The sequence below is a fragment of the Neopelma chrysocephalum genome, unplaced genomic scaffold (genome assembly GCF_003984885.1).
Source record: "Neopelma chrysocephalum unplaced genomic scaffold, ASM398488v2 Primary Assembly neopelma1_75, whole genome shotgun sequence".
In the NCBI taxonomy this organism is placed as follows: Eukaryota; Metazoa; Chordata; class Aves; order Passeriformes; family Pipridae; genus Neopelma; species Neopelma chrysocephalum.
In genome coordinates, this window is record NW_020897736.1 from 13172638 (window position 1) to 13188147 (window position 15510).

Sequence of the window (15510 nt, forward strand, 5' to 3'; positions counted from 1 at the left end):
TGCTAGAATAATGCCATATAAAGTATCATTGTTTTAATTCTTTAATAGAATTAAGCTAGCTGTGGCAAGCAGATAAAACCCCTTTGAGTAGTGAAACATTGCCACAGTTTGTCTTGTCAAGGCTCCTGCTTCTAAGAATATTTATGATTTTCCTGTTCCTGGAGAATCATAAATGACACAGCAGGTCAACGAGACAGTTCCCCTCTCAGTGTGGATATTTCCATCCAGAACCAGAGCATCCTTCAGTCTCCATCCCCAGATAACCCCAGCCCTTCTCCTTCCACTGCTATCAAAGGGCTCAGTGCTGCACTTCCTCCTGAGAAACAAATTCCATCCCTTGTGCTGACCCCCAGGACTCCACCAGGGCTGGGGGGATGAAAATAAAGCAGGATTTCACAGGGAATGAGGAGAGCACAACCCAGCCCCCGGAGCACAGGGGGCAGTGGCACTTTCTGGAGCTCCTAGACTGTGATGCACAACTCACTTGACACCCTGAGTGTCACTGGAGTCACCTCCCAGTGTCCTGTGCTGCTCCCAACAGCCTGTTGGCTGCTAAATGACTTTACATTCTTTTTTTTCTTTTTCCACAGAGCTTATTTTAGAAAGGTTGTATATCAATCTGGAAAGTGCTGTGAACATGATGTTATCATAATGGTACCATATGCCAGTCGACTACTTACAAATCATCCATGCTTCCCTCACTTGGTAGATTTTAAAGGCATGATAAAGAACTTGATTCTTCTCATGCTTACACTGGATTTATATCAGGACACCTCCATGCTTTACACTGGTAAAAAACCGGGAGAAATATTTGTATCAAACCCTCTAAAAACCTTTAAAGACTCTTAAAACGGCCGTGTCAAAATAGAATTTTTACTGTTCAAGTATTTGTCTCAAAACAGATGTGAGCGTTAAAGACTCAAGCCCTGTGAAAAAGTAGGAATATGCTCCCAAATCACCTTATCCAGCTGTACAACCTATAGAAGTGGGTTATATCCTTTAACTAAAGAGCTTTGGAGCTGTTAATTCACCTGCCTGGTTTGGCCCCTTAAGGAGCCCGCTGTGAATTCCAATACTCCACCTGATCATTTCTCTACAGCTTTTTCCTGCTTTCTTTGTTCCAGAGAAATCAGATTTTCATGTGTTCACAACACCCCATAAACCTTGCAAAAAATTATGAACCATAAGACTTGTGATAAAAGAGGAGGTTAACAAAAGTCTAGATCTTAACAAGGAATCCAAGATAAAAGGCTGAGTGAAACTTCAGCTGCGTTATCTGAACTTAGGGGAACCCAGACCCATTTCCACTCATCTCTACCAGTTAAATATATATAAAAAAAATTGTTCACAAATTTCATACTTGGCCAATCTTGAAGCTGTCACATTCTGGCAGCTCCCTGGTGCCTTTTTGACCCTTCACAGTCTTTTTCAGAGTGACTATTAGCACTCATAAAATGTTTTGCATGAGAAAACCAGAAAATGAAGTACGTGGAGTTCGAGCACAGAACTATTTTTGCTCAGCTACTCTGTCTTACTCCTCCTCTGTGCAGAGCACATGTTTAGTGAGTCTGATTCCAGCCTCGTGCCTGTTCATTCATCAGCCTTCATACTCAGGCTGGGACCAGGAGAAATTCTCCCAGTTGTTATGGCAAAGGGAGAAGTGAGCCCGGCAGTTCTGCTCCTGTTTGCTACCTGGTGAGAGCTGGGTGTGCTCTCCACTCCTGCTGCATTTCTGTGGGCAGGCCAAGGGCTGACCTTCACCTGCCTCTCTCAGAAAGCAGCTTTCACACAAATTTCAATACTTTCCCTTTAGAGCAACAGCCAGACAAGAGAAACTGCCCAAGGCTGAGCACCGCTGGTCACATCCAAGTGTTTGCAAACACACTTATCCTAGAGCATTGTGCACTTGTCTTTGGACAGCCTGACTGAATGCCTTAGATTCTCCTTTACAACTGCTGAGTCTGATCTTCACAAGGCTCTCCAATATTGTCTCTTCATAAATTTGGTACATGATCTGTATTAATTTATAAGGTAAGAGTCACACTCTGCAAACTCTTAACAACAATCCCTCCTCTCTACACGAATACACTGATTTACCTCACTCACAGGAATCACATCCAAGTATCATTGGCTGAACTCACCTGGCAATCTAGCCCTGATTCTACTGGGATTTGTCTCCTTTGAGAGCAGCTCTTAATTTTCTACAAGCTTTCTCATCTCCCTCTCCTTAACACACAGAACTTCCCCACTGAGGTTTCAATCAGTTTGTGCAAAGGGAAGCACCAGTTGCTGGGGCAGCTCAGTCGGTCTGTGCAGAACACAACAATGAGCCTGGATTTTATCCAGCTTTTCCATTAACATCTGCACAACCCTTTCTGGGGTTCACAATGGGAATTGCAACTACTGCCTTGATCCCAGGTTTTATGTATTAGTCATTTTTTGTAATATGGGAGAGAGGCAGGGAGGGCTCAGTTGCCTGAATGGGGATGCCAAGGCTGTTTGAGACACATGAGGAAAACCAGGATACCTCACTGGGCACCAGATCCAATGGATGTGTCACAGGACAACTGGATGCCGGTGGAGCAGCAACCAGGCAACAGTCAGAACACCCCGGAGAACACAAGGAGACTGTGAGACCTAAATCCTACCTGCATCTACATGGCCCAAATCATCTTTCTGAATGGTCTAAATCACCTTTAGACTGCTTAGTGGGATCTAAAGTCCATCACCATCCCTGGAGAAATTCCCTGGAGAAATTCCCAGTGCCCTTGGCTTGGAACTGGCACCAGGTTCTGGCTCTTGCAGTGCCACAGTTTCCTTTGCATGGATAGGCAAGGGAGAGAAGGGCAGTGGAAGTGCCTTCCAGGCCTCCCAGTGACACAACCAGAATGGACATATTTGCATAAAATGACAATATGGCAAAAAAAGCACAAACAGGTAATTCAAACCCAAAGTGCTGCAACAGATGGACAGTTTGTGGGAACCCACCACGCCCTCCATGCACCTGGAAGCACAGGGAGGCCAATGACAAGCACACAGGTTGCAACAATAAAAACGTAAAAACTAGTGCAGGCAGCACAGTCACACTCCCCAATGGCTGCAACCCCCACGTTTCAAGAAAAAAGACTTACAGCTTTTATATAAAATAACTGTGAACTGGAGAAAGTCTCCATTTGAATTCCCGACCCAGAGATTTGCACAGCAGTGCTGCAAAAAGTAGTAATTATAGAGCAGCTTTTTAATATGCAATGGTGTGCAGCACTTCTCTTTTTGAGCTGAACAGCCAAAGTAATATCATAAATATTATATTTAAGTAGTAGCTCAAACCACACGGTTTTGAAAACAATAAGCAAGCACATGCTTTGCAGGAACAGAGAATTAGAAATGATTTCACATAGGAGGATAAAAGGTTTGCAAGAATTGTGATCACGCTACAGGGAAATAGTTTATACAAGGCTGTACTCGAAGGTACATTCCCAGTTCCAATATAATTAACTGTTTTCAGAGATTTATAGTTTTGCTGTATGCATTTGCTTAAATATTAATTCTGCTGCCTGGTGCTTAAAGCAGGATGGATTGTTCAAAGTGAAAATGGCTGAATGCCCCACTCACAGGAAATATGGGACTTCTTACCAGAGAGCACTGGCTTCTGTTTGATACTTCTGAATATTAATTTATATTTAATTGTAAAAAACAAGAGATCAAAATAGTTCTTTCTCATAAGTAAAAAGTGGGAGCGACATAATGCAGCCTAATACTGTATATTTAACCTCAGCCAATTTGGGGGTTTTCAACTAAAATCACAAAATTTTATGAAGCAGGTGACTGGAGAGAAAGACAACACCGAAATCTTATTTTGAAAAAGACAGTGACCACACGACCATTTTCAGTGTTTGACGTGTTGAAACACTTTCACCATAAACCTTTTACGATTCCATAACGAATCTGCTCAGATATCAACGAGAAGCAGAAATAAAACTAAGTTCAACAGTCTGAACATCGAGGAAGCCTCCAGAGGTTTTGCCGACAAATAAGAACTTGAAACTAATCTTGCACATTATCATTTATCCTTGAGCACAGGTGCTTATTAGCATTAATTAACCTAATGCAAAGCCCCTTCAGGTGTCCCACACCAACTTTAACAGACTCCAGAGCAAGTCCCATGAACGTCAACTTGTTCACAAGCTTCTGCAAGACCAGCTCCTTGGTCTGCAAAGATCACAGAAAGTCCAGTCCTGTGATGAGGCTGGTGCTTTATTCACCTTTATTTAACACTACTGTCACCAAGGCAATACCCCTAAAACAATCCACTGCTCTGAGAAGGAAAACTTGTGGGATTTACTAACAAAGTGAACGTGGAAGGCAGGTCCCAACAGAGAGGGACAGCAAAGCTCTGGCTGCGCTCTGAGAGAAGTCTGAGCATGGGAAGGATTCGGACTGAGACCTGGATATCCCAGGAAAACCCTCACAGAGTTACTCAGTCCCATAATGTGAGTTGAAGAGACATAACATTCAGTCACCTGACTGGAGACTTCTCTTACCAAAATACAGGGCTGAGCACGCTGAGGGGTGGGATCTCTCCCATCTGACAGGTCACAGGAGGCAGACAGGCTGCTACATTCCAGTTAATTTTTATGTCACATATTTATGTTCTAAATCAGGAGGTAATAAAGACACGAACGTGCAGACTTCCTTTTAGTTAACTCTGGACTTTCTTCCAGCTGGGGGGGAGGGCAGGGGCCAACCCCAGTGTTCAGTGATCCCAGGGGCTGGAGATTTAAACAACTTTGAGCCATGGCTGCCTTGGTTTCTCAAACTATTGATCCTCTGCCCACCTCCCGGGCCAGCCAGATGCCCGGTGCTTGCAGCTGAATAACAGGCAGCACACGAGCACAGGCATCAGACCGTGTGCTGTCACCTGCGGATCTCAGCTGGGCAGCGATTTTGGGAGCTGATACCCCGACGCTCCTAAACTTCTCTTTGTTAGGAGCCATCTGGCAGCGTGGCCAGAGTCCTGCCTAAGCAAAAGAAGGGAATGTTTGGCAGCAGCGAGTAGCACCAGCCAGAGTGAGATTCCACCCACTCCCCAACCTCAAAGAACGGAGGTGTCACTTACACGCCGCATCCTACAACTTCTCCTCGTGCATCTCCCTACCCCAAACACCCTCTCGGCAGGAGCCCAGTTAAGCCCAGACCAGGAAAGCCGCTCCGATCCGAGCAGCCGGCGCCAGCCCGAGCCCGCTCGCCCGCGCAGCGCCAGCAGCCCGAGGACGGGGACACGCAGAGACACGCGGGGACCGAATCCGGCTGCTGCAACCGCAAGAAAGTTCGTGCCGATACAACACCCCGGTAAACCACACGCGGGGGACTGGGGAGGAAGCGGCTGATAGGGGAGAGTCCTAATCAAACCGTACGATCTCACCCAGGCACACATCTCCCAGCTCAGCGCTCCCAAAATCACCCGCGAGCACCCAAAGATCGAGGGAAGGGGCAGAAAGGGGCGGCTGGGAAGAGACTGCCTCCCGCCGGCTCCTCTTGGATGCCGGGCAGTTCCAGGAGGAGGAGGGCAGGGGGCTTCTCCCCTGGCAGCCGGAGGGTGCGGGGGGGCTCCTTGCCCCGGAGCATCAACCCCAGGAACAAACAGGGGTGGGGGGCGCAGCTGCGGCCACGGGGGCTCCGGTGCCGCGTCCCCGGCAGCGCCCAGGACCTGTCCCGACTCGCACCTACCTCGGGATGTGGGGCCGGGGTCGCGGGGCTGCGGGAGGAGGCGGCCCGGGCAGCCACGGCCGAGCCGGGGCCGCTGCCCAGCACGGGCGGGCGATGCTGCTGCGGGGGACTCCGGGCGTCTCTTTGGCTCTGTTAGGAAAGTTACCGCGGCCACAAGACCCACCTTAAACCCGCCTCCCCGCAGGACCCGGGGGAGGGGGAAGGAGGAGGGAGGGAGGGAGGAGACGGGGGTGGGGGCTCGGGGCCGTTCTCTTCTCTTTTCTTCTCATAGCGGCGCTGTTCGGGGTGGTGCTCCGGGATGCGGGGCTGGGAACACACCAGTGCATCCCTTCTCCCGCAGGCTCCGCTCCCTTCCCCCGGATTCCTGCTTTGCCGCGCGGTTCCAGCTTCAGAGCGCAGAAACTTTCCCGTTTGCTGCGGCGCTGACGCTGATTTTTGGCTTATTCGTTTTGGTGATGGTTGGTTTGGCATCTCGTTATTTATTTAACCATTTGTTGTTTGTTTGAGGGAAGGGGGGGGGTCGGGTCTAGTCCCGATGCCTCGGGCGTTGTGTCTGTGTTTTGGGGTTTTTTTCCGCCCGATTCCATTAAAATGCCTTAAACAGACTAGAAGGACAAAGAATCAGACCGCCCCCCCGGCATCCCGAGCAGCGCACGGGGGGATGAGGAAGCAAACTATAGCTGGGGGAGAAACACTTGGCGGCTCAGCAGAGGTAGGAGATGGGGGGAAAATACGGCTCCCTGCCTCCTGCGGCTGGAAAACCGGGATCTCCAGAGCAGAGACCTCTCGGATTCCAGCGGGAGATCGCGCAAACTTCTGGAGCCGTTTCAGGGCGCCTCGGTTTGCACACCCAGGGGAGCACACGCAGCTCCCGGTGCCTAAACCAGCCCCGGGATGGGGAGAAGCTGCTTACGAGGTATCGATATATGAGGGGATGCTGCCAGGGAAAAGCGCGGTGGAGAATTTACCTCTTCTCTAGCATCCTCTACCGTCCAGAGCTTCTGCCCTTGCACTGCCACAGCGACTGCACCGCTGCTGCCTTCGGCTGGCTCTGGATGCTCAGAGCGGCATCAGCCGGGGAAGGAATCGCACCCCGTGGTTGTCATTTTCTTCCTGAAAGACGTACCAGAAGTTACAAACGTGTAATGATTTACATCATTAGACCAAAAGGCTCATGACAGGTGATCTGAACAGCTGCACTCAGCTCTTAGCCAGGAACCTTAAGCTTGCACAGGCTGTTCAAAATGAAATGCTCTCCTTGTGCTATGTACTATTAGTGATTATTTTCTAATTAGAATAATAATGTTGGCTGGGTTCCTGCCTTTTTATCCTCTCAAGAATATATGTAAGAAACATAAGACCAAGCCCCTTTCTGATAACACACCAAAATGGTTCACAGAACTTTTTTTGTCCCCGTAGGCACACGATGAATCCCCACATTGTACAATATTTTATGGCCACGTGAAGCTGCCAAAATCCTTTGTCCTGCACCGTGTGTCTCTTGGTCCCCTGCCAGGACATGACTGCAGGTGGTGGCAGCGTTTCAGGATGGAGATGGTTTGGGCCAGCATTGGTACAAAGCTTCCATAGGGGACTCCCTGCAATCTCCCAGCTTCCCAAAAAACTCCTCCACTCCCACCCTGCGTTGGTGCCTCTGGGTTCCCAACCTGGCCTGGTTTGCAGCCTCCCCAGGATGTTGCACCAGTGAGGAATCCGTGTGTGCTGGAGTGATTCCTGCTTTCCCACCTTCTTTTCCAAGCCCAGCTCTGCTCCCTCACCAGCTCCACAAGCTATTTTTCTTCATTACCTCTGACTGTGGCAAACTAAGCAGGTTCTGCAGCAGTTCTGGTGTCTGAAGTGAATTCAGCCCCCTCTTTCCCAACTTGTTTTTAATTATTTTTTACAAACATCCCAATGATGAATATCAATAATAAATTAGCAATCGTGTTTATTTATTAAATTATTTTCAATATTTAATACAATTTAATAGATCAAATTTGAACTCGATTTAGTGAATAAATAAAGATAATTAGGTTTTGTTGTTTGTATAAGAATATTAAACCCACCAGTTGCTCCGTCCTGATGGCATTGTTTATAACTCAGTTTTGTCACCAGTTTCCAGTTGGGGAACTACTTAGCATCCCTGATTTTAGTTTTTAAACAGTAAGATACTCTCTGAAATGCACAAAATGTTTAAAATTAATTAGGCCAGCCTGCTGCTATAATTTTAATTTTTTTCTTTCCCTTTCAGAGTTCTCTTTAAAACTTTCCAAAGAAGTGGCCTGTCAAACTATGAGTGCCCTGGGCATCAATGAAAACCAAGAAATTACACTGTTCTACAGGTGGTTGCAGATATTTGACACAAAGCATTCAGCCATGCTCTTCCTTCTCCTGTAAAATCCCATCCAGCTCATTTATTTCACTTGGAAAGTTCTGGAATTCTCTCCAATATGGTTGTCTACTTGCAGGGCAGCAGAGGGTGGCAAATGCCAATGAATCTGACTGTGGATGTGTTCTACATTTGAGGGTGACTACTAGAATATTCATTTATTGTTGGTCCCTATTTAAATGCAACCCCCTTCTAAGAAGACATTCAGTACAAACAGCACTAGATTGCAGCAAACTGGTTCTAGTCCAGTGCTTCTGTTTTTAAAATGGGCAGTTTACAAATAAAGATATAAAAAGACAGTTTGGCTTTTTTTTTTCTTATTTTTGTTGACTCAATGAGTGTAGCCTAGAGTTATAACTCTGTAAACTCCTGCTGAATCTTTAAGCTTAGAAAGAATCTTTCATAAATCAGAATGAGTCGTTGAAATTCCAAAGGACAAAATAACTCTCAGTTATGTGAGTGCACAGCCTCAGTTTGGTGAAATGATAACTGGTTATCCCCAGGAAGCCTGAGCACCAACATGGAAATGAGAAAAGGATTGGGGGGAAAAAGGCAAAAAAAAAAAAGAAGGCAAGCAAGAGTGTATTACAAGAGTGACTCTGCACAGAAAACTGCTTAATAATTCTGCTGATAAAGTGTGAGCCAGAGAAGAATTCATTTCCCTCTCCCAGAGCTCAGCTGGGGTGACAGGAGTTTAAGGAGGTGCAGCCTTTCAGAAAGGTGAGCAGGAATGTCCTTCAGTGCAGATAAAAGAGTTGGACAACACTGGAGTCACTGGGAGCTTTGACTTCTGGGGAGGCACAACTTTACCCTGAGTGAAAACCAGCCACTTGGACGTTTTCTCTTCAAAGCCCATTCCTCTTTCAAGAGCATTTTCCTGCTTTCCTCTCCTTGCTTCTCCATGTCCAATTCAAAACTAGTTCCTGGCCACTTTTTCACTTTCCACAGGTTCTTTTTGCTCAAAGGGGCAGTTGGGCCTCAGAAAACATCAGCAAACTGAACCATGTCATTGTTTGTAAAAGCATCGGTTATCAACGCTCTGAAATTATTATTCTGTTAATATTAAAGCTCAAGAAATTAAATATGCATCATTTGTGTCTGAATGAGCAATTATTATTGAACATAATGCTTGAAAAAGAAAAACAAAGCTTTTCAGACCTAACATGAATTTTAACTTGTGGGGTTTTTTTTAGAAAACCAATCAGGGTTTTAGTTTATGCATCATTCTGTTCCCTGCAATAATACACTGTCTGTGCAATCAGTGATGATAAATGGGCCATAATTGTAAACTTGATATTGGTTTTCAATATTGAATTCATCATTGTGTCCTCTTAACACATATTAAATACTTTAAAGAATTTATATGTTTCTTTGATTTATCTGTGATTTTTTTTTCCAATATGTAAAATTTATTAGTTTTCTGGTTTTTGAGAAACTAAGAGTAGACAACATCATTAATAACACTGAATAATAGCCTTGGCCTCATTTATGCACAACTCCCTTCTCCCAGACAAAGTGTCCAAACCCAATACAAACATATTAGTTGGAGGTAGGATAGAAAATACAGCCTGAACTAGAGCCAGTTCTGCACAGGTTTTGTTTGAATTCCCTGATCTACCCCCGACCCCTCCAAATAATGATTGCAAGAATTTACTCTCATTTAAAGGCAACTCCTGCACTCATATTTCACTTTATTCTATGGCACAATTGTTGACTAACCTCTACAACACCTAAATTCTTATTAATGTTAATGAGAGTTATACATATGAACTGAGAAGTGAAGAAACCCCTCACCATGAAAAAAACCTCTGAACAGCAGCATTTATAATGCATAATTAGAGCAATGTCACACAGGTCAACAGCAGCCTTGGCTTTCTTGTGAAAACTCTTATTTGGAAAGCTGCAAAGACTGGATTTTTTTCCTGTCAAGAAAACCCACACTGCAACTGAAGCAAGAAACTGCTTCACCTTTTGGTTTTGAGAGCTAAAGGACAATTTACCCACCAGGCTCCTGCTTGTCTCCAGGACATCCCTCCTAGTCCTGCCTGAGGTAGAATCCAGGCTATGGGAGGAATTTGACCAATTCCCAACTTTACACCAGCAAACAGGCATTTACAGGTTGAACATTATCAGCTGTATTTGTGGTTCAGTTCCTTGTTTGATTATTACCAATCTCTTGAGTTTGGATCTCTTTGAGTTTCTCTTTCACCCAAACCCAAAGGCTGGAACTGCCAAGAGCAAGCACAGACCAAAAAAAAGGGGGCAGAGAAGCAGCAGCTCAAGAAGAATGTTGATTCACTCCATCTGCCTTCCCCAATAAACTGAGGTTCCCCAAAGTTCTGCTCCTTCACAGAGAGGCTGTTCTCCCTTAGGAGAGCCTTCAAGAGCCTGCTTTCCCTTAGGAAATTCCCCCTTGACCAGAATTCCAAGTGTTAGCAAACCAGAAACAGAGTTAAAATAAGGACTGAAGCAGACAGAAGTTTGTGTGCTTGGCATTCTGAAACAAGCACGGGATATATTCATTTAGACATTATTTACAGGTGCTTCTAAATATGCTGGAGCAAATTTATCATCAAGCTTAACTTGTTGTCTTCAGCCAGCTGTCTCCAGATCCACAGAATATTAAGGAGAGGACTTAAGTCTGTAGGAAATGTACTGTTGCAGCAATTGGCATTATTTGGGCACACTGTGGAATGCTCAGCTGTGCTTTCATCAAAAGAAATGTGGAGTTTACTGCTCTTGCCCTCAGTGAGGAATGGGTTTGATTACACAAAGAAGAGACGCTGAGAGAAGCTGTGAATTTATCTTCAGGATGAATTGCTGCAGGAATTTTTACCCTGAAGCTGTAGGAACTAGTTGAATGCCAACACTGAATATCAACATTCTCTGAAGTGACCCCTCTTCTGTCAAACCCCGAGTCCTGACTCCCAGCTGGCTCAGTGCTCCCCAACGGGCTCAGCAGGAGACCTTTGGAAAGAGGATCATTGGAGTTTTTCTCTGCTCTGGGAATTTTGTTGTTGGTTTTATTCATCCCTGCAGAGATGAGCAGCCCACAAAGCCAGTCCACCTTCATAAGACCTCACCCTGTTCCAGTGAGAGCTGAAGATGCACCTTTAGGCTGACTGCAATGACTCTTGAACTGGACAGATTATTTTATGCCTCACTTTCCCACCTGCTAAAATGGAAATATTAATTCCTAATATTCATTGCTGCCCAGAACCTTGGTCTGTCCTACATATGCTACAGAGATTAAAATTATAATGGACACTTTGAAATGTTGGAATTTTGAGGAATTACGTTCGTTACCATTCAAACCATAAAAAAACCCAAGCAAATCATAACAGAAAATCCTACAAGTTTTACTTCTGTTTTCAAAGAAAATCTAAGAAATCTTGGCTGCAAGTGTTTCTTTTCATTTTAATCCATCCATAGGCACTCACAGAATGATCTACCAGGAGTTGATCCCCAAACTGAGGGAATGCTGCAGTGCATTTGTTTCTTTGGTTTGCCACCTTACGAGGGAAAAACCCCACATTTCTGAGATATTTTTGGTAACGTGCGACTAAGTAGCAAAATTAAAACTAGGAAATTAATAACTCCATGGCATTTCAATTCCATCAACTCTAATCAACATAAATCCATGCTAATTAAAACCTGCAAATCCTGAGGATACCAAACAGATAGCCCTCTGTTGTAGGGAGATGGCAGCAACAGGCACATTCCACACAAAGGGAGAGGGTGGAAATCTCTGAAAGAGGCAAAGATGAAGCTGCACTAGAAGCTGTATTTTTGGAGTACCACTAGGCCCTAATAATCTCTAATTGGTGCAATAAAAATTAAAAAAAACTCGTAAATTTTGTCCTTTAAAACTTAAAAAGCACTTTTATGAGCTAAATGAAGCTTCAGAGGCTGAAAAGGGTCACTAAGTTTATCACAATCATTGCTATAGTTTTAGATTTACCCCTGGGGAATCCCTAATTGGCGAAAACAAACATAAATTTTGTCCTTTAAAACTTAAAAAGCACTTTCACAAGCCAACTGAAGGATCTGAAGGAAGTCTACAAACTTCACAGGCTGCCAAAGGTTCCTAAGTTCATCACAGTGATGAAACCAGAAATAGTGCAGTGATGTAAAGCATGTTCTGATCAGTGTGATGAATAACACACACCAGTTTAAAGGAGGATAATAGAAATTGTGTAATTGCACCACAGCCTTTGTTTCAAAGTCAGAACATCTTAAATCTTGAGTCTGTCTTAAGGACTTGATCAAAAGCCCATAAACATTAACAAGATTCTTTGCTCTGACTCCCCTGGGCCTTGCATGTGTCCTTTTTACAGCACCTTCACTCATCTTAAATCAGTTCAGGGAGCTCCTCATCTCTCCTACAATCCATTCCATCCTGCACTTACAATTGGCACCAGCTTTAAAGTACATAACTAAAGCTGTCAAATCTACCTGATCCTGGGGACTTTTCATGTTACACCAAGAGCAGCAGTTCCCCTTTGCTGCTCCTGCCCTGCCAGGGGAAGGCAGGGCCCCGAACTGAGCGTGGCTGGGTTTTGTTTGTGCACATCTGCAATAGGTGATACTGGCACTGGGGGTTAAGGAGAGAACCCATCTTCACCCAGCTCTTTAAAAAAAGGCCTCTTTTGTCCACTGGCAGTTTTTCCCCCCAAGCAGCACATTAAAGAAAGGCACGTGCTTGGCAGGCAGTGCTGTCACCCTGCCAAGGAGCAACACAGGAAGCAAACAACCTGCTGCCCCTCCTGGGCGAGTGGAGTCTCCCAGCAAGGAAAAGGGCCTGGAGTCAGGGCTGGAGCTCAGATTGTTCCTAGGATCACATTCCATCACAAACTTTCCCCAGCAAGGAAAAGGGCCTGGAGTCAGGGCTGAAGCTCAGGCTGTTCCTAGGATCACATTCCATCACAAACTTTCCCCACCATTGCCCTGGAATCAGAGTAACAGCCCAGAGCCGTGGGAGTGCAGAGCTGGGGGGAAGCAAAGCCGTGGGTTCCCAAATTAATCTCTGAAATCACAGCGAGCGTTGTCTTCATGATGTTTGCAACAACCACTGGCACTGAGGGGGTCTGGTGGCAGAAGTCCTGAGGGCTGGCAATGGTTTCCCAGACTAAAAAGCCTGGGAATCACTGATTTTATTCCTGCAGCAAGGAGCAAGTTGCACCTCGACACCTCTTAATGTGTTCATTTAACTTGTTCTTACAAATTATCAGTGAATGGTAATCCACAACCTCTTCATGCAAATTGTGCCAGAATTCAAGACAATAAATGTGCAGAATTTAATACATGTTCTTCAAGAATATTTAATGCTAGTTGTAGTTTCCTTTTCAAAACTGCACATTGTGGCTTGGTTGGTTTATTTTCTTGCAAGGAAGCAAAAATGGAACATCACATATATAAAGTCTTGGAGTACATTATATTTAGCAAAGCAAGAAAATAAAACTGATAATTTTTATCCATCCTACCTGTTGTGATGTCCACTGGTGATGGTTTAGTGAAATACCTTCTCCCTCTGTGTTTTCAGTGTGAAGCAACAGTTACAGTTGGCCTTTGCCATACGAAAGCATTAATTCCACCCTCTGGAATTAGCATCTGGAACAGCAGGAGGACTTTGGTGGATAATGAGGAAGGCAGCTTTAGGAAGGTTCCTCAGCTATGAGCACAAACACTCCCCAGGTGCAACTTTCATCTGAGTCTCCCCTGCATGTCAGTCCATTGGATCAAATCAACAGGAGAAGCTGAAAAGAAGACAGAGATAAAAATGAGTTGGGACACAGGAAGATGCTTTAATAGATAAAAAAAGCTACAGTCTCTTTAAGATAGGATTTTTCCACTTTGTATTCCTATTGTCTGAAATCAGGCCTGAATAGAAGAAGATAACTTGATAAAATATAGGCAAAAAAAGAAATCATATAAGGAAATAATGGAAATACTGTTATGGACTTTTGTGAGTATAAATAGTTTTGGAAATGAAACCGTCAAGGCCAGCATATGAAATGATGTAGAAATAAAGTCACTTTAATGGTCAGTCTGCTGCAACCACATAAACATTCTCTACTTCCTTTCATAGCCCAGCATCTTGTAAATTCCTTTTTCTTTTAATCTGACATATGGGGAGACATTAGTTGGAGACTCAAGGGGACAGAATCTGAAAGAGAAGCAGAAATGGATCAAGGGAAGATAAGGAAAAGAAATCATCAACGGGAGATATTAAATTCCAAGAATGGAACTGAAGGGATGGGACACACTAGAAGAGAAAAAAAAAAAGGTGGTGAGATAAGCTGGAAAATAACGTGCTGAACTCAATTTTAAGCAAAAATATTAGACTGAAATAATCAGGGACTGTCTCTCCAGCTTTTCCTCTGCTTCTGAAGGTCTGGGCTGTATCTGTGAGAGTTTTCCTGGCACCTGACTGCAAATGCAGAACTGTTCTGCCACAGAACTGGGGCTGCTCTTCGCCCTTCACTTGGCTCCAGCAGAAGAACTTTCTCCCCCTGCAGCTGCACTGGCTCATCCAGCCCCTGCTCACACTGGGGCTCTGCACTCCCTCCACTCTGCACACTGGGATGTGGAACTGGGACTAGAGAAAGAGTGGGAAAATATCTAAAACAAGCATCAATATAAAAGATCAGGCAGCAATCTCACTAGATTAAATGAGCATTTTGGTAGTTGATTGGCATTCTCATGTCCTTTGTGTCCCCAGAAAGTTCCACATCTTATCAGCTGCCACATGAAGGAGCTTCATTTCTAGGAAATGAAGTTTTCTCCACAGGAAGTGTTGGAACGCTGTCTTATCCCTGATCTATAGTTATAATGCCTTGGGCAACCTCGAGCAGCCTCTTGACCCCAAAGGATTCTCTTTGGACCATGCACAGCAGCAGCCACTTTCTTCCCCGTGCCCTGCAAAGCCAACCTCTCAATCCATGGTGGATTTTCCCTTTGGAGGTCATGGGGACAGCCAGAGGTGACAGGCAGCCTGATTGTGCAACCCAAACTACTGGTCCAAGGTTTCATTTCTTCCTCTGACAGTATTTTTTGTACCTTGTTTTTTCTAAAGTTTTATTAGCCCATTAGATTATTTCCTCATTATAATGGCAGCTCAGTCTCTTTCAGAAACTTATAAAACATATAAAACCTTCCTAATATCTTCATAAACCAGAATTAAATCTGCTATTGACAGTCAAGGGTGATGAACCAAGGGAATGGATCTTTGGCTCAAGTCCTGGCTGAGCCACTCAGTTGCCACGTGACCCCAGGCAAATAATTTGATCTTTTTAATTGCAGCAGTTATAAATTTGGCTAAGAAGCAAGACCTTTCTGAATAGCACCAGCCTTTGACCTCAGCTTGTGTGAGGAAATGCATCTCCAAAACCTCA

General features: G+C 44.7%; 1 protein-coding gene across 2 annotated transcripts in view; it reads right to left on the reverse strand.

The window, feature by feature from the left end:
• The window catches only part of MEGF11 (multiple EGF like domains 11), a 269339-nt gene that overhangs the window by 247817 nt on the left and 6012 nt on the right, over positions 1-15510 (reverse strand). For both annotated transcript variants that reach the window (XM_027688734.1, XM_027688733.1), the window contains exons 4-5: positions 13600-13872; positions 6696-6840 (exon numbers count right to left, since the gene is read on the reverse strand). The gene's annotated coding sequence lies outside the window, so the exon portion shown is untranslated. The remainder of the gene's footprint in view (positions 1-6695; positions 6841-13599; positions 13873-15510) is intronic.